The 22,761-nt window shown below is 51.5% G+C and overlaps 1 protein-coding gene and 1 long non-coding RNA gene across 10 annotated transcripts in view; one reads left to right on the forward strand and one right to left on the reverse strand.

The window, feature by feature from the left end:
• ATP2B4 (ATPase plasma membrane Ca2+ transporting 4) overlaps positions 1-22,761 on the reverse strand; it is a 109,235-nt gene that overhangs the window by 73,131 nt on the left and 13,343 nt on the right. The window contains exon 1 of one of the 9 annotated variants that reach the window (XM_043500517.1): positions 1,349-1,368. The exons of 7 other annotated variants lie outside the window; for them this stretch is intronic. The gene's annotated coding sequence lies outside the window, so the exon portion shown is untranslated. Of the gene's footprint in view, positions 1-1,137; positions 1,291-1,348; positions 1,369-22,761 lie in introns of those variants that run through there. One more of the 9 variants, XM_043500518.1, reaches the window with a different exon arrangement.
• Positions 392-19,880, forward strand: LOC122457136. The gene is made up of 3 exons (XR_006276494.1): positions 392-591; positions 16,526-17,089; positions 17,766-19,880. It is a non-coding gene; the product is annotated as an uncharacterized LOC122457136 (long non-coding RNA).

Raw genomic sequence — 22,761 nt, forward strand, 5'->3', positions numbered from 1 at the left:
TAAGAAGCGGGTTGGATTGGCTCGGATATGTGGCGGAGATAGGGGGTGTGGGGAAGGGAGCAGTCTACAAATGCTGGGGGCAGGATCTCTCCCTCACCCTTGCTCACAACCAACCAAGAAAGGGACACCAGGCTTGGGACGAAGAGCCTTTTAATGAAGCCCATGGAGAATGCAGCAAAAAGTCACCCACTGCCAGCACCTGCTGCCGCCAACACCTAAAGGGCACAGGCAGCAGAGAGACTAGGAATCCTGGCACTGGGGATGGAAACCACCAACCCCACACTGAGAGGGGATGTGGCGGACAGTAGGAAGGAGCAGGAAATGGAGACACAGGAGGGGGAGCCCCCTCTCCCCAAGCACATGCCGGCTTAGCCCCCCAATAGCCCACCAACTCCTCATCCCCAGAGCTGGCATCTCCCTCTGCCAGACATCCCATGGAGTGTTTCCTCCCTGCAACCCTGCTTCAGGGCGGCCCATTTATGGCAGCGTCTCAGACGCCAGGGAAGATGTGGAGGAACTTGGCAATCCCATCGCAGGTGCCTCCACCAACACTGCTGCCAAGAAAGCAAATCGCCCCAGTGCAACACAGCTGTGAGTCAGTGGCAAACCTCTTCCCCCACCCCCAGGCTTGGCTTTGCTGACTTTCCTGGGAAAGCACCCTCTCAGCCCTGTGCCCGCTGTGGGGGTGGGGGAGGTGATGAGCCCATCTGCCATCCTAAAGCCACTTGGCCATTTAGACTGTAACTGGGGTAAAACTAGCTCCCGTGCACCACCTGCCAATTAATTTAACACCATTTACATAGCACCAGGTAACCAGGGATCTCCAAAGGCAGGTCAGCATCAGCCCTATTTTATAGAAAGAGAAATAGAGGCACAGAGTAGCAAGGCAACTTGCTCCAGTGCTCAGGGCAGGAAAACAATCTCCAGGCCCTGGCTCTAACCACTAGACTCTAGAGTCCCACCAAGTGCCTTCCCTTGATTAGCTTATCCAAGCTTATCCCTTGGTTGCAGCATTAGCTGCAGAGGGTGCTGCTATCTGGGCTGGTGTCTGTGCAGGCCTCCGTGCTTCTGATGTTTCCTGAATGAAAACAAAGCATCAGCTCTTTGTCCCCTTCACACACAGCATCACATCCTCACCAGCCGCAAGAAGCGGAGCCCTGGGAAGGTGGAACAAAAGCAACTAGGAAACCGATTGAATTAACATTCCCCAGCTCCCGCATCGCATGGATGCCTGCACCCCTCCCTGCCAGCCAGCCAGCCCCCACTCTGATGAGCTGGGACTTAGGAGCAAGCAGGTGAAGAGAACGCAGTTATTGGGAGCAGCGCAGAAAGTGCGCTTGCTCTCTACCTTCCAAATGGTGCAAAACTGGAATAAGCCACACCCTGCTCTGCCCAGGCTTTATCTACCACTGCCAGCCGTCCCTCTCCTCCCCCCCCCCCATTCACAGTTCTCCTGCCCCTTGAAGGTGGGAGAGAGAATAGTGTGTCAGTGCCTCCCCCGTGTATGTGTTAGCGCATAGGTCTCTGGAGCGGGGAGGAGTGGCGCTTGTGAACATCAGCTCTGTGTGTACACATCAGCATCTATGCAACCATTGCAGATTGTACCCATAAGAACTGGTTGGGTGTGTGGGTGCTCAGCGCTGAGAGATTCAACATCCACGTGCTTTGGTCATGCATGCACACTGCAGGCACATACATATGTGCACATGGGAGTTGCAGTGCTGCATCTGCTGAACGCGTGTGTGTCAGTTGCATCTGTGTGTTGGTGTACGTGGCCATGCTTGTCTGCGTGCCAGTCAGGGGGTCAGCTGCATAGGCACTAGTGTGCCAGCATCACATACTTGTTCAGCCAGGTAGGTGAGAGTGTGTCTGACCAGCTCTGGTATAGACTGGTATAGCAGGGACTTCTGTGGATCTGGACAAGGTGGTATTGGCAGAGCTGTGTAAGGACCCCAGAGCAACAGGGCCATTATGGGTCAGGAAGACTCATTGTGAGAGCTGCATGAAAACCCGCTGTACCTCCTCAGGCCAGAGCCTGTTACTCCATCCCTGCACTGCTGTTCGGCAGCAGCAGAGCCTAGGCTAGAGACAAGTGCTGTACCATCCCTGGCACTCAGCCCAGCAAATGCACCTCAGTCCTCTCCTGGGCCGAGCACTGGAGGCTGTGACGAGCTCCCCTCTGCCCTCCAGCTGCCCAGAGTTGACTTCCTGCAGAAATAAAAACTCTTTCTGAGAACTAAGCAGATGGACTAGGAACCTGGCCCTGGGAGGAGGACATCGGAACAAAGCAGCGGGACAATCGGCAGCCAAACAAAAGCCTGACTTACCAAGTGTGTTCAGGAGGTCACCACAGAAGTGCTGAAGGCTCAAATTCAGGGTAGTTACAGAGGCTCTTGAACTCAGGAGAAGAGCTCAAGACAATGGGAAGGTGAAACAGAACCCCCCAGTATAGGGACCCTTTGAAATCCAGTCTTGCCAGGCAGCGAAGGTGGGAAACCTGCCCAGAGGCACCCTTCAGCAATGCAGGAAATGCCAGCCACCTGTGAGTTCCTAATTCCTACAGCAGAAGATTTCTGAGTCCATTCCAGGAGCTGCCAGTCAAGCTTAAAAACCTTCATGATGCATTTAAAGAGCATTGGAAGATTTTTCTGCCATTAATGGTGTTTAGAGCATCGTTGTGAGCCTCACGGGTAGGGAGAGCCACAAGGGTCAGGCTTTGGGAGCGTCTGCACTAGGGAGAAAAGGTGCTCTCTTACCTTAGCTAACACAACTAACATGAGGTGAAACCCTAGCCAAAACAAGTCAGCTGTGCAGTTTGAGGTGAACACCAGGCTTCCCTGTAACATTTGTCTTGACCTGCTCAAACCTGTGACAGCTAGAGCTGCCTTGACCTCACTAGGCTCTGACCACAGGTTAGCTAACAAAGAAAGCAAGCACCTTCTTCCCTTCTAGAGTTTCAGAGTAGCAGCAGTGTTAGTCTGTATTCACAAAAAGAAAAGGAGGACTTGTGGCACCTTAGAGACTAACAAATTTATTAGCGCATAAGCTTTCGTGAGCTACAGCTCACTTCATCGAATGCATCCGATGAAGTGAGCTGTAGCTCACGAAAGCTTATGCGCTAATAAATTTGTTAGTCTCTAAGGTGCCACAAGTCCTCCTTTCCCTTCTAGAGTGACAAGGTTGGTGGGAGCCACAGCGCTAAGGAAAGATATTGAATGTCTAGGATTAGTGTGAAGTGTGCCTCAAATGCCCCTCTCCCCCAGTTCAAACAATCTTACCAACAGCTATCTGACAAAACTGGTTTCCCAACTGCAGTGCTAAACCTGTTCATCTAAGCTACTTCATCCTCTCTGACTAACCCTGCTGCCTGAGCCCTGGTGAGACTCATACATGGGCAAAAGCCACAGGGCAGCCGAGAAGCAGAACCACTTGGAAGAATCCTCACTCATGACTCAGGAATGCAGGAGGCAGTCAGACTGCCAGTACCCCCAGCCTCAGGGGCTTTCCTCTTGGAAGCCGCACCACACAGGAGGCAGAAAAATCTCCGAGGAGGGGAAATCTCTAGACGAGCTGTCAGGGGAAACGTTTCCATCTAAGGCCTTGGTATTTCTCTCCCGGCGCCTGCAGTAAATCACCCAAGTTCCCCTCACAACTCTTATGCTTTACAAGGTAGCATGGGAGCTGGAAAGGGGGTTAGGGGAGAGCCCTAGAAATGTGCAGGGGAGGCTGAGTGTGGGGTTGGCTTTGCAAAGCCAACACCTGGGACGGTCGGGATCCAGGCTCCCTTTTACCCCAACTCCCCCAAAGAGTTCGATAGGTTCGGTTCAGGTCCGCTGCTTTTGGGAGGCAGCGTAGCCTAGTGCAGCATCTCTCAATGACTGGTCTGTGGACCGTTGCCAGTCTCAGAGACCTGCCACAGTTTAGGAAAGCAGAAAGCTCGCCCCTCGTATCAAAAAAGGTTGAGCAACACTGGGCTAGTGGGTAACCAACTGACTGGGACTCAAAACCAGGATTCTGTTCCTACTGGTTTGCTGTGCAACTCGATTTCCCCTCCTGTGCCTCAGTTTCCCCTCACCCCCACATTTATTTGCATCACAAGCTCTTTGGGGCAAGGACTCTGTTTGCACACAGCCGACTGGCAAGGATCCTGTGTTGCTCGGGGCCCCAAGGTGCCTCCATCATACAACTCGTGACAAACGATATTAGCCTCTTGAATGAGGTAGGGAGGAAAACCCAAGAGACTAGTGCAAAGGGAATGGACTCTTGCACAAGAAGTCCAAGTGACTGGCATTTGCCACTATGGGATGTCATTTTTGCCTCCACTGACCAACCTATGCCCCTAGCACAGCATGTCTGATTGATACACGTTTGTTCCCTCTGTTTGCGAAGCACCATTGTGGAATGCCACAGTTCTGCACTGTGAAGGGAAAAACAAACAGCTGACACCAGGGCATTTGCTCAGGTACATCCTGTTGTCAAAAGCCAAGCAGTCCATATAATCCTCCCCCACCTACTCCAGGAAGCCATCTACCCTCACCATTTCATAGGGCGTTGGTGACTGTCAATGCCTCTGGGCTGGGAGCGTTTACATCGATGGCCAGTGTCAGGGAGCAACCACCAATATTAACACTCAGATTCCACTACCCCCACCAAGTCGCAGGGTATTCAGATCTAGGTGCAGGTTCACCCTTCACAGGAACAATCCCTCCTGGGCCAGCCCCTTAACAGGCCCTATGCTGCAGCCTTGGGCACAGGGACGTGTCTGGGGCAGGCCTAGGAGAGGGTTGTGTCAAAGGTGAGTGGAGAAGCGGCAGGAGTGTGGTACATGTGAAAGTGGTGAAATAGAATAGTGCCGACACTGAAGGACCCAGGTTCAAACCCCACTGATGCCCTGGGATATCAAATCCACCCCTTAATGCATGGGCATAGAGCCATGATCCAAGGGGACCCAATGTAGCGAATGTAGAAGCAGGTGATGAAGGGAAGGGGAAGAAGGAAGGAACCCAGGAGGCTGAAAGCTGCTTGTGGGGGAGGGCTCAAGTGAGCTTGACTTCCACTGATCAGATAGAGCCAACAAAATCCAAGCAGCGAGGTTGTCTCCTCATTCCCCACCACACACGAGGTGGTGCCCAGCTAGGCAAGAAGACCCACTGCCAAGCAGAAAGCCTCGACCCGGCAGCCTTGCAAAAAACCCATTGTGAACTGTAGCATTCACCACCCAAACATCAGACTGTGCTAGCGCATCAGAGCCAAAGAGGGAAGCAGGCTCCCATTGTCCAAGAGGAGAGAAATGCACAACACGAACAAGCAGCTTAGCCTGTGTCCAAGATCCTACAGGTATGTCTACACAAGTAGTGCAGTGGCACAGTTGCAATGCTGCAGGTACAGCAACAGAAGTTTTTCCCCTATCGCTGTGGTAAATCCACCCCTTTGAGAGGCAGTAGCTAGGTCAAGAGAAGAATTCTTCCATTGACCTAGTGGTGTCTACACCAGAGCTTACTTCAGCTTAACTACACGCCCTACGTGACACAGCTGGCTCTACATTTTTGGTGTAGACCAGGCATTAGTGACATGCGAGTTAGCTTTGTAAAGTTTGCTAATAAGGCATTGTTGTCACATCTATGGGATCAGCATTAGATAAACTACATTTATCATCCTTTAAATGGGCGAGAACAAGGCCCCCCAGCCTGAGCAGCGGAGCTGAAAATTACAATGCAAGAGGAAAGATCTGGTCTTGCAGTTAAGGCGCAGGGCTCCTGGGTTCTATCCCCAGCTCTGCTGCGACGGGCAAGTCACAAAGGAACAAATTCTCAAGCATAGCCTCCGATTGTGCAGGCTGCTGGTTTTTAGGAACTACATGGGCTCTGCTGTTCAGAGGTACAGCTCCCATTGGCTTCAGATGGAATGACAGTTGCTTGGCTCCTCTGGGGGAAAAAAAGCAGCTCCAGACTTAAGGTGTCCCAAATTGGGCCTGTCTGTGCCTCAGTTTCCCCATCTACACAGCGCAGTTCATAGCCTACCTTCCAGGGAGGCTTAATTCATGGGGATTTGTACAGGGCTTGCAGATCCTTAAAAGGAAAGTATTAGAAAAAGAGCAAAGTACTATTAAAGTTGCTGGCTCTCAGCCCTGTGCTTGGGCCATGCAGAGAGGTCCCCAGGGCATCTCTCATCTTACAGTGAGAGAGGGAAGACTGAATCCTGTCAAACTATAAAGGCTCCCAAGCTCCTTGCCTCCTCCCAGCAGGATTCCCCTCACAGCAGACTGCAGGAGGCTCTGGGAGCTGGGAGTTCCCCCGGCCAGGCAGATGGGCTGTTCCCAGCAGAGTTTCTGCCTGGCTTGCACAGCACAGCAATGGCACGGGCAGGCTGATGCAGGGTCTGGGAGTTGTCCAGAGGACGCCCTTGCCCCCTTTGAAGCTTGCTGTACAGAGTTCTCCGTGATGTTAAGTCAGCCAGCAACTTGGAGAGGACGTGAGCGAGGCCAGCATTAAAAATACATGCCAGAAATGACAGGCAGAGGACAGACTCCTGTCTCCTCAGCTTGGAGTTAAGAGCCCTCTCTCCCTGCCTCCCACATCCTGAACCCTGCAGCAGGTTTGGCTGGGCCAGGTTAGCGCTTCTCCAGGCAGCTAAAGGTCACAAGGGACACGCTGATATGAAGTTAGCGGTCAGAAACGTAGCCGGCCAAATCAGCAGCTCTGTATACTCAGCATTACCCATGCATCTGAATCCTGACCCACGGCACCCTGCTATTCCAGTCCTGGGACTCTCTGGTTCTGCTGATGTGCCTCAGTCCTGACCCACAGTCTCTCCCCAAACGCTGTCCCAGTGTCAAGAGCCACACATACAGTCTACCTCAAGCCCCCCAGCACGGCTCTGTACCTCTGCTGAGCAGGTCTCCCTGGCATGCACCAGCCCTACATGGGGAGGTGTGTCCAAGCTCAGCCCTGCTTCTTTGGCCAAGCAGGCAGAGCAATTCCTGGAACCTCCCCAGAGCTGCAGGAGACATCAACTCATCCGTGCCACTGCCCTCCCCCTGCCTGCAACTAGGCCCCTTCCATGCATCAGGCTGTTCAAGAGCTTCCCCATGCAGACCTGTTAAGGATCCAGGCTCATGAAATCCTCAAATCTCCCCCCACCCCATCCACACATGTCTCCATCCAAAGAGCTGTAGCGGTCTCATTCTGCACTTCCTTCCTGCCCCCACCACTGTCACAACAGTGCCATGCTGCCGGGCAAAACCCTTTGGCCATTTTTGCCTTCTCAGCCCACTCCAACCTCGTCTCTACTGGATCCCAGCTTGCAGATGCAGCAGCTTCAGAAGGCAGTTGCACTTTTGGGGGGGGGGGGGCGAGGGGAGGAAGAGGCAGCATGCACAAGCAAGGCCTTGCAGCATTCCCTCCCCCCTCCACGTGCCACGCCCTGGCAGGGAATCAGACAGGGCTTGTGAAGGAGCTTTGCTCTTCAGAGCACTGCACCCAAACTCAAGAATCCAGCTCCACCCTGCCCCCCTCCCTCCCATGCATAGTTCATGGTTAGAGCCAGAGCTGCTGGCATCACGCCCAGCCATTCAGTGCCATATGCCTGCATCTCAGCACCCCCTACACTTGCCTCACACAGGCTCTGCCATACCCACTTGCAGCCCTGGCCGCTCCCGTTTCCACTGCACAGAGCCAGTCAGCACCAAGCCTTTAGGATAGCCCTCAAACCAGTGAGAGATTTCCCTACAGATGTTTGGGATATACTGAACTCAGACAGTGTCTCACATGCTTGGAAACGCAAGCCCCAGCAGGGAGAAGAGTGAACATGCTGGGTTTGGAACAGCCCTCAAGGCGTCCCCACATGCAGAGCAAATTTATGGGCACTAATGAACTCCTTCCTGCAATGTCCACACAAAGCTGCGATGATTCCTTCATTTTAAAAGAAAAAGGGGAAACCGAGACAAGGAGCAAGAGAGGCCACTTGCCTGAGTGTCACCCAGCAGGACAACGGTGGAGCTGAGAACACACAACTGACAGTAGGTCACCACTTTTGGTCTGGAGGTTTCAGCACATGCGACTCTTTGAAGGTTAATCTTTAATTCCTATTGACGCCAGGACAACCTTGGAGGGTTGGCAACCCTAACCTCAGGGGCCCCTCAGTCTTATGCCCTATCCAGATAGGCTGCCTCCCTGTGCCAGAAGCCAGGCATAAGCCTTCCCCCAGCTCTCACTGGAAGAGGGAAGGGCTGGGAGCCCCACCGAGGGCTGGCATTCTGTGAGTGACCTGACTTCACATTTGGCTGCTGGGAGAGGAGGGATCTCAGCATGGAGACACTCGAATCTGACCAGTGGAGAAGGGACAGACACGGAGATCATGAAGGAGAGCAAAAAAGAGACCTAACAGAAGGATGGAGACATGACATTGCAAGAGAGATGTGTATTACCGGCCAGCACACATGGCCACAGCTAGGTTATTTTTGGCAGCATGAGTTACACTGGCCCAGGGAATTCCTGTCCTGAAGGTCCCCAGGGAGCTTAAAATAGGCCCTGTCACTTCCTCCTAGCATAGCTGCAAGCAGCTTCCAGGGCTGGGATCAGGAGGGGGCCAGCAGGTCCGGCTCTGTGAATCAGCAGGGTGGCTGCTGTATGCTATGGGCCTCAAATATGTGCTATGGGCAGCATGTGCATGGTAGCATCTCTTGGGCATTCCTGGATGAGAACAGGCCAATGGAGCTCTTCCCAGAGGCCCGGTCTGCACAGTGGCACGCACCAGCTCCCATGTCTAAACTGGCTATTTGGCTACTAATACAGCCACCAGAAAAGGGGGGCAGGGTCCCCCCCACACACACAGATTTTCACTCTTCTGTTATGCCTCCCCCACCTCCCATCATGTCCTCTACCTGGCTGCACCTCCAAAGAGGGGGCTCACAGCTGACACATTAGAAAGCGTCTCCCTGGGGCAAGCTAGTCGCTGTTGTAATACTGCTCCCCTCCACAGATGCAGCATGCTTTACTGACAGACTGCCTGTACCACTCAGTATCATCATCCCCACTTCAGAAGGGGAAACTGAGGCACAGAGGGGGGGTGGCTTGTCCCAGGTCACATGGTGAATCAGTGGCAGAAACAGAAGCCATGAGTCTTGACTGTTCTCCATCCACCCACCACTAGAATCCACTCCCTCCTACTGCTGGGAATTGAACTCAGGAGTCTGGACTCCCCAGCCCTGTGCTGAACCATTGCTTCCTGTTGGACTAAGAACATGTCCCTCTCCTGGCTGCAGCACTGCTTGGCCAGTTGGACTCCCCATCCCTGGACTGCCAGGGTCCCATACAAAAGACAGTAGCTTCTGGGTAGCAAGCGCAGCACAGCATCTCCTTACCAGCAGCCTTGCCCCAGCAAGTCAACAGGAACTTAGGGCAATGGAGCCAGGAGACATGGCCGTAGTCCTGGCAGGAAGAGAGTTAGGGTGCAGTCCACAGATATCCCCCATTGTGGAAAAACTAGGAATGGGGCCATCCATGTAGGACTAGGGACAGCTCCCTGTGCCAGCTCTTAGTTGAAATGGGCACAAATCAACACCCCAGATCAGAAATTCCCCAACCCGGGGATTCTTGAAAGCCAAATCTCCCCATGCCATCCAGAGCTTCAGATGCAGACCCCCCCCCCCACACACACACACACACACAAAATGGAGGCAATCAAAATCCAGTTCAAGTTTTTGTGGCTCCAAGCCTATCTTTAGCAGTGATCTACTTGGGGTAGGAACTTCCCCTTAAATGGGACTCAAACTAGAACTTTGCCTCCTTCCCCGAAGTATTTTGGCAGAGATGCCCAATCTCCACCCACTCTCTTCCTCCGAGCCCCGCTAAATGGTTAAATACAAAGACCGCAGAGTGTAGCTGTGATAGAGGAAAGAAAACCACACGCTCTCCCAGGGAGAGCAAGCTTGCTGCTAGCCCAGCTTCCCTTCCCGGCATGCCCTGCTCCTGGGAAAGTGTAGGCTGTTTTCCGTATATAACTGCACACTGTTCCATGCAGTAAGAAGTCCAATTAAAGGGAGGGAGAGAGACACACAGAAGACCAAAAGGCAATATTTGTAAGACGGAAGAAAGCCTGCATCCCAAGCACCAAATTCAACCCTTGCAGAGCAGCGCCTGCGATATCTGGAGATCAGACCCAGCACAGTGGTGGCTTTGCACAGTTGATCAGGGCACCAATAAACAGGGTCACGTGGCCAAGGGAGCAGTGGGGGGAGAACAGGGCTGATTGGAGCCAATTGTTCAGGCTAGTGCAACACAGCAGGGGACCATTCCCCCTCCCCAGCACTGTTTCTATTGTAGTAAAACGAGGAGACATTCCCACGGTCCTGAGCAAGCCAGTCAGCCAGCTAACATCTCAACGAGCACAGCCTGTAGCTGAAGAATGACTGGCCAGCCCAACACTGCCTAAATAGCTGGATCTCTTTCAAATGTACAGTGGAACTGAGCTCAGGGGAGTGACACTCCAGCCAGGAGTCACAGGTCATCTCAGTGCCTTGCATTGTGCCAGTCGCGATCCCAACCACAGCACCAGGTCTGCTTAGCTGGGGGAAATGGAACCAGAGAGAGGAGCCATTGCTCCAAGGCCTTGTCTAGGCTAGGATTTCAGCCACTGGGGTAGCAGCACCTGGGAACCATCTGTCCTGCTCTATGCAAGTCCTTGTTCAGGCTCTCTAGTGACCAGAGCTGTGTGCTAAGCCACGTGACAAACATCTGTCATGTGTGGTTCACAGGCCTCTCCCCCCACCCCTTCCAAGTTGCACTGGTTTAACTGAAACCACTTTTATAACCAATGCAAACCTGTGTGTGGATGCGCTTATATCAGCTTATAACTGTCACAGGATAGCTGGTCCCCGTGCATAGACCAGGTGAGGAGTTCTCAACAAACATTTGGTGGCCTCAGAGTGCGGCCACCAACTCTTGCTTGTATAAATATGCATATACCCACATCCAGGTCACTGTAAATGTAGGGTTTTTTGCAGAGACAATACAACTACTGCTGAGAAAAAGATTTGTATGTTTGTTAATATCACTTTTCACAGCAAGTCCTGGCAAGTTAAGACCTGGATGGAGGGGTGGGGGGGGGGGGAGATGAGGGAGCAGAGGCCGGGGTGATGGATGGAGGGCCCTGCCACAGTGTGGTCGGAGGTGTGGACTGGCTCCTTGGGCATCGGTGCCCTGGGTTGGTGTCTGCAGTTGTGAGACCAGGGCCAGGGGTCAGTATCCAGGGCTGGGGGATCAGCGCCTGGAGCGGGCATCCAGGGTCAGTGCTTGAGATCAAGCCTGGAGCTAGGAGTCCGTGTCCTGGACCAGCACCCGACAGACCCAGCTGCTGCATGACCAGGGCTGGGGATCGGTGCCCATGGCCAGCACCTGCTGGAACCCAGGGTCAACCCCCAGGAGCAGCTGCCCAAGGTCAACGGCCGGGGGGGGGGGGTCGGAGCACACCGCTGGGGGTTGGCCGCTGCCAGAGTTTGGGGCTGGCACTTGGGGTCTGCCTGCTGCCGCATGCCCAGAGCCTGCACCTGCCAGAGCCCAAGGCCAGTGCTGGAGATCTGCACCCAGGGCCAGCAGCTGCTGGAGCTCAGGGTCAGCACCTGGGGCCGGCACATGGGGTCAGTGATGAGAGCTGGGGGTTGGAGCGCACTCCAACCCCTGGCCATGTGGTGGTGGGCTCTGATCCCTGGCCAGTGGCCACCAGTGGGATTGGGAGTCAGGCAACACATGGCCAGAGCCAGAGCTCGGAGCCAAGGGTTGGAGTCTGAAGCCCCATGGCTGGAGCCCTAGTCTGCAGCCAGGCTCCCTAAGTCCCCGCTGCACAGCCACCCAGGGCTGAAATCTGAGCCCCACTAGGCCCATCCCCCCTCACCAGTAGAGGACTCACCTTACTCCTTCAGCGTTGTGCCCCACAAGTCTCCAGAGACATGCAGAGTGGTGCATCCAGGAGCAACAGGGAGGAAGGGAGAGAGGCCAACACTTTCCACCTGCCCCACGTCCCCACCCAGGAAGTGGTGGTGGCTGCAGGGAAATCCCCTGATGGCCACATTTGAGGCAGGGTGGACTCGGCCCAGCCCCTCAGGTTCAGAACAGCTGTGTCCAATCCAGCCAATTCATGGAGGCTGGGCCACACCTAGGCCTACAAAGGGCTGCCAGAGGGCAGCAAATGGGAGGTGGAAGGGGGTGAAGGTGATGGCTTGGGACAGCCATGCCTGGGGAGGGAAAGCCACAGTGGAGAGTAGCAGCGTCAATGCTTGGGTTAGGTACCCAGGGAGACAGCCCTGAGGCTACTGTCCCAGAGAGGGGGCAGAGCTGGTCAGAGAGGTGGGGCTGGAGCCTGGAAGTGAGGACAGTTTAAAAAAAAAAAAAAAAAGATTGTTTTTCTGTTTGTTGACTTGCTTCTATTAAGCAAATAAACCTCCGGAAAGAGACTGGACATGGCAGAATGTAGTTTAGAGCTGGGGAGAAGCCCTGCTTTGGCAACCTATTTATAGCTGTTCAGCTTGTGCCTGCAAGTTTCCCAGCACAGCTGAGCCCACTTGAGCCAGGTTTCAACTAGTGTCTACAATGGCGTGTGCACTGGTTTATAAATGAAGAAATACCAGTCACTTCTGGAGCAGTGAGTGCAATAGCCCGTGTAGAGCAGGGGCAGGCAGGTGAAATGGGGATTGGTGTAAGACATGCTGCCAGTTGACCATTAATGCTCATTCCCCGTGTCAACCACAGGCCTCCTAGCGTAACCCTGCAACCAGCTTACACATTGCTGAAGAGAGATTAGGACCTGCCTACCCACAGTTTGCATGCATTAATTTAACACTAGTATGCTTTAAGTGCTAGCACATTTAAGAGCCCTCTCTTCCCTGATCCAAGACAAGGCCTACAAGTAGACATTACTTACATCTGTAGAGCGACTGGTGCTGCTGCAGCTCACCCCGGCTCCAAGGAGGTTCCCTGCAGGTTTAGATTTCCACCCCTGTGGTGGGTTCTGGTTTACCGTGCACTTGGGATGGAACTGCCACCTTGAGGATTTTGGAAGCCTGAGCTAAGGAAGTCCCGTCCAGCCTTGGTCTCCTCTTTCAGTGCATCCAGGCTTTTGCATTTTTCCTGTTCCCTTTCCATACCCTGGGCTGGATTCAGTTATCCCAGAATAAATCCAGAGCCACTCCCACTGAAGCAGGGTAGCAGAGAACAGACTGACATTTAAATGCCTACTTGTACTTCCTTTCTCTTCCCCCCTCCCCCCAATTATACCTTCAACATGCCTCTGAAGTCAGTTTTGTGCCTACAGGAGGCTTGGTTCTGACCTATAATTCTCCTCCCACTTACTGCAGAGTCTCCCAAACCCCATTGCACGGTTTCTTGCTCCTATCTTGGGAAACGCCTCACAGGTTCCCGGCTGCATGAATACAAAATAGAAGTAAAAAAAAAAATCCAACACCCCTTTCCCACGCACCAACCTGAAGTCATGAACCATGATCAACCATCTTATGCGCTTCCATTTAGCAGATGGGTTGACTGACCTGGTACAGCAACTCCACCTCTTCCATCTCCAGCTTCCCCTTCTAGTGAAGGGCCTCTGAATTCCCCCACCACCAAAGCTCCACTCCACCAGCTCAGCGCCGATTACTACATCATCACTGATAGGACAGTGGCAACTAGAGGCCCTATATGTATGCCCCACCCAAAGGAGCTTGGTAGTGTAGATAGAGGGAACACAAGTAACCAGATGGATCTTGCACAGTCCCACTGTCGGGAAGGGATTTTGTTCAGCAGCCATTTAGGGGCAGGCTGGACTGAGTTGGGTTACGCATCTTGAGGCTTGGTCATTTCATTTAAGATGGAAAAGCTGCAGACAGGGGCAGATCCTAGAGAAAGTCTGGAGGGCATCAGTCACAGCACCCTCCTGTCATTAGCAGGGTTTGGGGCCCTCTGTCACAGCTCAGGGCAGATGCAAGCTAGACCTCCCCAACCTGTCTGCCCTTGAATCAAAAGCAATAAGCCACCTGAGCGGTTCTCTTATTGGGGAGATAGTACAGCCAGCTAACCCAATGTTATAAGTAACCCATCTACCAGTCCCGATTGGTTGGCTATCGGCCCAAAAATCCATTCAGCAGAACAGTGAGGCCTACAAAAACCCGCAACTCTTGACATTTAGGCTGCTGGTATACCGAGATGACGACTGGCCAATGTGAAGCAACGCGGTCTCATTGTTTCCTTGTGCTCCCCGACCCATCTGTATCGACCTGCTGCCTCTTGTCTTATGTTTCAACGGTAAGATTTTTGGAGCAGGGACCGTTTGTTCGGTGTTTGTACAGCGCCTAGCGCAGCGGGGTCTTGGTTCACACCTGTGGCTCCTAGGTGCTAATACAATACCAAAAAATAAAGTGCCTCTGCTTGGAATCTTGACGTGTGGGGAGGAAAAAATGCAAAAAACCAGAGGAAGAGGAGACACAGCTATGGTGCCCCTGCAAACGTGCTCTTGAGAGCTCTGTGCAGCACTGGGGTTATGCAGGATGACTGCTGGACATTTTAACTGTGCACAGGTTGGACCCCTTGGCATTTTAACCATTTAAGGGAAGCTTTGCAATGGTTTCTGCCTTTTGCAAACCTTTATAAAGTATCTAATCCCCAATACTAATCTGGGGATAGTGGCAACTTTAGATGGGATAGGGCAGGCGATTACCGCAGCAATTTGAGGGGGCATCATTAGCAATAAGCAACATGGTAGGCAGGCAGTTGTAGGAAATATCTTTACTGAATATGCTAAGTGGCTAGTGTTACTGGCTTAACAGCAAGGGCCCAGACTACATTCCTGCTCACACCTGGCTCTGAAACTTGACCATTTTTCTCCACTTCCACTTAACTTGAGGGGATGGGGTGGGGGGACTAGGGAGAGAGGTCTTCCTCATTAGCACCACCCCATTTAATTGCTAATTTAGTTCTGCTTGGGCAGGATTCCTGGAGCTAATGGGGGCTTGCACCCCCTCCTGGCACTATTGCCACTGCCAAGCAGGGATGGTGATAGTAACCTGGCACCCACGCCTTTGATGCTACAGCTCCTCTATTTCTTTGGTTTTTCAGTGTCAACCCACACTAAACTGGAACAAACAGCTGTAGCATGTTCCTTCGCGAATCCCTTCTGTGTCACTGCTTTACACTACCCTTAGGCTCCTATCCAGGGGGAGAATTTGAACACACACTGCACAAGCAGGACCCCAGAGCAGTTTTGCAACTGCAGTGAGGTTTGGCAGAGTGAAGCAAGGAGACAGGGCAGAAAATGCTCAAATACTGCAGCAAACGTTTGGAAGAATAGCTTACATCGTGTGACCAACAGCATAGTCTTGCCCATTGACTTCCATTCTTAGCATTAATGACAGATCTTTGCTTGCCGAGTCACTCGGTGATTCCAGCAGAGGTCTGGCCACCTTCCTCTTGTCCTCTTCTAAACAGAGAAACTCAAACCTTCCCCACACTGACCCATGTCTCAGCCTAAATTACTTCTGCAAGTCAGGTGCAATCTGCAATTGCAGCCATTAGGGCACTGACTTCCAGTCCAGGAGTGCGCCAAGCCTATTACAATGAGGCCCATATGGAGCCTGGTTCTACACATGGTCCCAAAGAAGCCAGTGGAGCGTTGCTTGTGTGATGGGTCAGCAACTTGATTTGGTTTTCCATGGGCAGACCAGACCAAACCGTGTTGTCATGGATGTGAAGGGAGCTGTGCTACAACACTGAGAAGACCAGGGCTATAGTAAGATTCCCATAACATAGTTAGAAGCCCACATGCACATGAATGTTTCACTCTGACACAGCCAGGCTGCAAGTGCTGGGTTAAAAGGTCCTCATGTGAGTCTCCAACATGGAAACAAGTCTAATTCCCGTGGGCTAGCCTAAGGGACCAGGGCCTTTACCTCTAGCAGTAGAGGCGAATGGTTTTAGATCCAGAGGTTAAGTCAGCCAGGGGCATAGTTACAGCGGTCTATATCTCATGCACTTTAAGAGATGCATGTTAATGCCAGAAAGATGCCAGCTCTCCAGTTTAAAAGGCCATTGGGAGGGAACCCAACAGCCTCTTGAGCCTTGCATAACCTGAAGAGCTGAATGCAACAGAGGGAATTTCTGACAATGGTTGGGTGAATTCTCCTCCCTCCAACCCCGATTACTGGAGACACAATTGTAAGCCATGATCTAACTGAAAAGCCCAGGTGAGTTCATCATTCCCAGATCACTAGGCCTCACCAGGGATGGATCTGCGGCAAGGTTTAAAACAGACACTGAAGGAACTGTACTGGGTTCCCACCACAGCAGATGGAGCAATAGGGGGTGATCTAGAGGCAGTCACCAAGGACGCCCAACTACCCCTGTACCGCAACATGTCCCATAAAAGCAGACTTCCCACGATCTTGTGCAAACAGCTGCTCTGTCCTCTTCGTTTGTCTGGGAGAGAAAGTAGGAAGAGGTGTTTGGAGAGAGAGGAAATCTGACCTTCCGTTTCCTTTTATCTTTAGGAGGCACAGTACATTTGAGTGCTACAGACAGGACAATACCCCAGCTTTTCTCCAGCCCAGACTTCTGGGACAACTGCACAATCTGCCCCGAGGCGAGACGGAGAGCCCATGCATTGCAGTCCCGATTACTGTAGAGCACTGCAGCACAAACTGCCCTGTGCTGCAGAAAGTCAGCGTAATCTGCAGCATCTTGCAGGGACTTAATGCATTACACGTTTGACTGCAGGACGCTGCAGTGACGGCAGGATTTCCCAGCCAGCTGCCTGGCCAACACACAGGCAGGTACTGCAGAGGAAGAGTGGCAGAAGGAAAGGAGGTGGAGAGATTCCCCCTGCACTCCACCCAGTCTCTTTTCTGGAACCACTGTTGCTAAATATGAACCATACACTGTGCCATGTAAGGCCAGATAAACAAGCAACAGGATCCGGCGCTCAGGGGAGCTGGCACTTGGAGATGCATGCCCGTGCCTGGAGAAGACAGTGCAACTGACTGCAGATGGCTGGCTCAGATGGAGAGCAGGAAGAAGAGAAGAGGCAAGGAAGGGAATGAAATGAGATTTATCAGGTGACTGGTGAGACAGCGCCGATAGCACAGATTTTGCAAAAATTAAAGCAGCCCAGTGAGTTGCTACAGGAATTCACCCTCCAGCACATAAAGCAGCTGGCTTGGTGGGGCTGGGGGAGGGGTGCTAGCAGGAGGATGCAGCTGCTAAGCACACACTGAATCTAGGAGGAAGGGTGCGGTCTTGTGGTAAAGGCACAGGGCAGCGATGGCTCAATTCCTGGCTTTGCCACAGACTCCTCAGGCAAGCCACAGACAGGGGCAGATCATCAGGAGAGTTCAGCATGTTGGATGCCATGCTCTTAGGAAAATCTGGCACCAGTTGTGGGTGTTGAACCCCCATAACACTGCCTGGTGGCACACCATCACTACCATAGCATCGTAGGACTGGAAGGGACCTCGAGAGGTCATCTAGTCCAGTCCCCTGCACTCACGGCAGGACTAAGTATTAGTCATGCTCTTCCAGGGGAAGGCCACAGAGGCAGACTTACCCTCCAGATCCTACTGATGGTCCATGCCAGTTTCAAGGCATGCTGGCAAGCCCACATCGCCCCAGAGTAGGTAGAAGGTGGAAGGTGCTGTACTGAGACCCCCGGGGACTGAAGGCCTTTGGTTCCCCACAGAGCAGCAGATCCACCATGAGCAGTGACAGGGTTAACTTTTCCCCTCCACCCTACAGCTGGCCAGCGTGACTCAGCCCTGACTTGAAGGGACCAGTCCAAGGGGCAAGGAAAAAGTCCAGTCACCAAGGCTCATTCTATCCTCTGCCCTCGAACAATGCTGTTAATTGGGTTGGTGGCTGGGCGAGGCAGGCATACAAGAATCCCCACCCCACGAGCCATGTTTAACTGCATTTGTCACCCAGCAGATGTCTCGGTAAGTAAAGTTCCCCATGAGTACAGAAGCCTGTGACTTTCAACTCCTCCTCTAAGTATGTTCTCGGCCAACTTCTTCAGTCCCAGCAGATCCCACTGTTTTCTAACATTGATATTCCTCCTTTATATTTTGCCCTCTCCTTCACCAGGACATGTGGTACCCATCAAAACATGCATGTACATGCTCATTATATAGACACTCAATACATAACCCTTAGTGTGTGTTTTGTACAGCCTGAATTGTCCAAAAATGGAGGCACCCAAAATGAATACCCAAGTGGAGACATTTAAAAGGAAATTTGATTTTTCTGAAAGCACTAACCCCGTCTCCCTGAAAATAAAAACCTCTCAAGTAGTCTCACCTAAAAATCAGTAGTCTCTTCCAAAGTGTACATTTTCCAAGGCATGACCCAAAACATGGTCTGATTACAGGAGCCATTCTACCAGCTTTTCAGATATGGTTATTCCAGCCCCTCCTCTCAGAAGAGAGTGGGCACAGAGCTATGCTCCTCTTTACAGGCTAATTGTGGTGCTAACCTGAGTGAGCTCTGTTTCACCTCATCACTTCTGCCAGTGTCACCGCTTTGGCTAAAGCCCTTATGAAGGGAGATTTGGCCAAGTTATATTTGTACGTTCAAAGTTTCAAAAGCACACAGGCAATAAAAGCAGCACGTGTCTTAAAATGCATGTCACTGAAAAGCTGGCCCTTGCTTGCTCGTTTAAAAGGAGACTCCATTTTTATAAGTTGCATTTTTACAGAGTTCTTGGAAAGTGTCTGTAGCATTTGGCTGTCACATGACTATGTGGTCATGGAAAAAATGTTAAAGGTATTTTCTTACTGTACAGGTCTTTTCTTGCTCAGCACTCTAAAGGTCTTATATGGCCCTGTACAGTATGAACAAATATCAATTTATTTGAACAGCAACTCTCTGAGGTACAGAGTATTATTAGCACTATTTTATAGACAGACAGAGAGGAAGCGATTTGCCCAAGGCCATACATGGAATCTGTGGCAGAGGCAGGAGTTGAACCAAGATTTCCCAAATCCCAGTTCAGTGCCTTATAAGACATTCTTTAGTGGCATGAATATTCTTTTAATTCCTGTTAGCACTGCAGAGCCAACAGCTGTGCTTCCCCCTACTGGCTACCCTTCTCTAGCTCATCCCACAGAAGCAACTGGTCTTCTCATTCAAGGCCCTTCATGGACTATTGCCACCCTACCCATCATCTCTCATTCACTATCAAAATGTTCACTCCCACCGGCCCATGATGCCAGCTGCCATTGCCCACTTATGTTTGCCAACAAGCTTTCATGCTCTCACGCTGCCCCTCACACTTGGGAGGAACTCTAAACATCCACAAAACCACTTCACTGTTCTTCAAATGCCTCCTTAAAACTCCCCCTTTGCCAACATGCCTCTAACAACTTGAGAGCCATTAGAACAGTAGTACACTGAGTCCATGCTGGCCAATACACCCCCATCTATCCATATCTGTGTGTCATGTCTTACATGTCAGTTGCAAGCTCTTTGGGGCAGGGACCATCTTCTTGTTGCAGGTTTGTAGTGCCTAGCATAATGGGTTCTGATCCATATCTGAAGTTCCTAGGTGCTAGGGTAAACAGACATCTATGGGCATGCAAGCTCAATTCTAATCTGTGTCACACATCGGTCTAGGCTATAGAGTTCAAAGGTTAATCATGGAGTCAGAGAATTATTAACCAAGTTCCACTTGCAAAATTACTGGGTATGAGCCCATGAGGCACAAAAGAACCCAGCTTGATGCTCAGATCCTAGGGTGAGTTTGCAGGGCTGGCAATTAGAAAAAGACAAACAAAGCTCTTTTTTTTTTTTTTTTAAACTTTGAGCAGAGCAAATTGCATTTGGCATCATGGAGATGATTAGACTAGTGCAGTGACATTTTAACGGAAGTTTAATGTAGGATCTGCTCTATCTAGTGCCAGTCATGTACAAGAGCCTGCCCTCAGGAGCTTACAACCCAAAGTAATACAGAGCCCATGAACACTCATCCTTTCCAGTGTGAAAAACAAGAGTCCCTGCCCTGGAGATCTTACTGGCCACAGGAGAGGTGTTAATTACACTTTGGAACTCTGACTAGTTACCCCAGTGGCTAGGGAATTCTTTTCCGGCTATGTGGTTAAGATGGAATGAGTCTAAGCAGGGGGTGGAGTCCAGCATAAGTGGTCAGACAGTGGAGATCAGAAACTTCAGGCCTGGTGTTCTGGTTCTTCTCTATAGGAAGCTAAATGCAAAGCACAGCAAGAAAGCACACAGCAGGGGCCACCTCTTCTCTCCCTTGCAGCGGTTTTGTTCCATTGGCTACAGTGGAGTTACTGCTGATTTACACTAGCATGCACAAGAGGAGAATCAGGCACTAGGCGAGTAACTTTTCTTGACCCAAGTTTAATGGCATCTTCTTGGCAGGCCCCGGATTTGCCCACAATAACTAAATGTTAAGTCAATGCAAGGACTGGTTTCAGTAGTTAGTGCCGGGGAGGAAGGAGAGACCAGCACAGGCTGAGGGGCACCGCACACACAAAGGCCAGGATAGTTAAACGATTTTAAGTCTCTTGTAGTGATGAGATGGCAGAAGAGGAAACAGGTGTAGTGGGGCAGAGTGAAAAGTTTGCAGAAATCTCAGTTTTGAGCTCTGGCATTTGAGGTCAGCAAGCTGCATCGGCAAACGAGAAACAGGTGAGTGGGGGACACGGATACAACTGGGGTTAATGGGACAGATGGCAGTCAGTGCAGAGGAGAAGCATGGGGGTAACTGGGAAGAGGCAGAGGAAAGGGGCCTGTCATTTATATCCATGGGACATGGGGACAGTAAAGCCTCACTTACAGTGGGGTCCTTAACATGTCTCCCAGGAAATCTTGTTCTGCAAAGTCAGGCACCTTATGGCTGAAATCTGAGACAGACTTGAAAATCTGATCGCTAGATTCAAGTTGTGCTCAAAGAAAGAGCAAAGGTCACTCAGGAGTCACTGCTGGGCCTTTAAGCTGCAAGCACATGCACTTTAGTTCAGACCCAAACACCCAGGAGATGGGAAGGAAATCCAGGGTCCCTTGCCAACACACTGGGGTTCCCACCTCCTCCAGCCCCTCCTGGCTTTTCAGATTCTCTACCAGCCCCCCCACATGCAGCTCCAGGGCTGGGGCTCTCGTAACAGATACGAAGTCTCATCATTCCAAGGGCCAGCAGGCTTATTTTTAGACTTGGGAATCAAAGCGCCAGTGAGCGGATCTCTGTTCTGATCCTTGGCAAGGAAGGAGGTTTAAGAAATGCTGCTCCCTATTACCACTTCCCCCAACTCGAGGGCACAGAGTGGGCCTAGGAACCAGTCTCTATGGAGCAGCGTCCCTAGTCCCACTCAGATTCTTCCACTATACATTATTGGCAGCCCTGGGGACTAAAGGCACCTCTCCCCAGTGTAAGCAGAGGACCCCCATTCTGAGAGGGGTGAAGGCTGGTCTTGTGTTTAAGGCACTAGCCCAGGACTCAAGTATCTAGGTTTGATTCCTAGCACTGCCATAAACTTCCTGGATGAACTCGGGAACTCACTTAAATTTATGCCTTGTTTGTAAAAATCCTTCCTTTCTCCGACCTTGTCTGTCTTTTCGGTTCCGATCATAAGCTCTTCCAGGCAGACATTCCCCTGTGTACCTGTACAATGTTCAGCCCAGTGGAGCTGCTGTAGTAAACAATTGCAAAAGCCTTGAACAGCCCTGGCAGAACAGGCCTGAGCTGAGTTACAAAGAGGAGTTCAAAAAGCACTGTCCCACGCTGGCTGTAGATGCAGTTGGGTGTTATTTGCCTGCTGGAGTACTGGCTCCAGTTTTGGGTGCCACACTCTAGGAAAGATGGATAAAGGGGTTTAGGTCAGGTTTTATGCCAGGAAAGGTTTAGATAACTGGGCATAGTTAGTCTCAAGGGCTGTAATAAAGAGCCCAGGGATCAATTGTTCTCCATGTCTGCTGAAGGTAGGACAAATAGTAATGAGCTTAATCTGCAGCCAGAGATTTAGGTTAGATATTATGAAAAATTCTTACTATAGAGATAGTCAAGCTGTGGAATAGGCTTCCAAGGGAGGTTGTAGAATCCCCATCATTTGATGTTTTTAGTAACAGGCTGGACAAATACATCAGGGACGTCAAGGTTTACTTGGTCCTGTCTCAGCGCAGGGGGCTGGACTAGATGACCTCTCAAGGTCCCTTCCAGCCTTGCATTTCTAAGGCCTTGTCTACACGGCCACTTTACAGCACTGAAACTTTCTCTGCTCAGGGGTTTGAAAAAACACCCCCAAGCACTGCATGTTTCAGTGCTGTAAAGCAGCTGTGTAGACAGTGCACCAGAGCTGGGAGCTATTCCCTTCGCAGAGGTGGTTTTCTTACAGAGCTGGGAGAGCTCTCCCCCAGTGCTGGAGCCACGACTATACAGCCCCGTTGAAGTGCTGTCAGCTGTGTAGACATACCCAAAGATCCCCTGATTGCTGAGAACGAACAGACTCATCTCTGCCATACACATTCACCACTCAGATCCCCTGCCCCATCAGCAGAGAATTGGGTCAGTGGACCAAATCCTCAGCTTGATTTCAGCTAGTGTAAATCAGCATAGCCCTTTGGAAGGTGTAGCTCAATCTCTCTGAAAAACCAACCCACACTCCATGCTTCTGAGCATGTGCTCCAAGCAAGAGATGCAGGGAAACATGAAATCATCTCCCAAATTAAGAATTCAGAAATGGTAAGGAGCTTTCTGACAGCTGTTCCTGCTCAGGCTCCC

The sequence above is a fragment of the Dermochelys coriacea genome, chromosome 21 (genome assembly GCF_009764565.3).
Source record: "Dermochelys coriacea isolate rDerCor1 chromosome 21, rDerCor1.pri.v4, whole genome shotgun sequence".
NCBI classification, from domain to species: Eukaryota; Metazoa; Chordata; order Testudines; family Dermochelyidae; genus Dermochelys; species Dermochelys coriacea.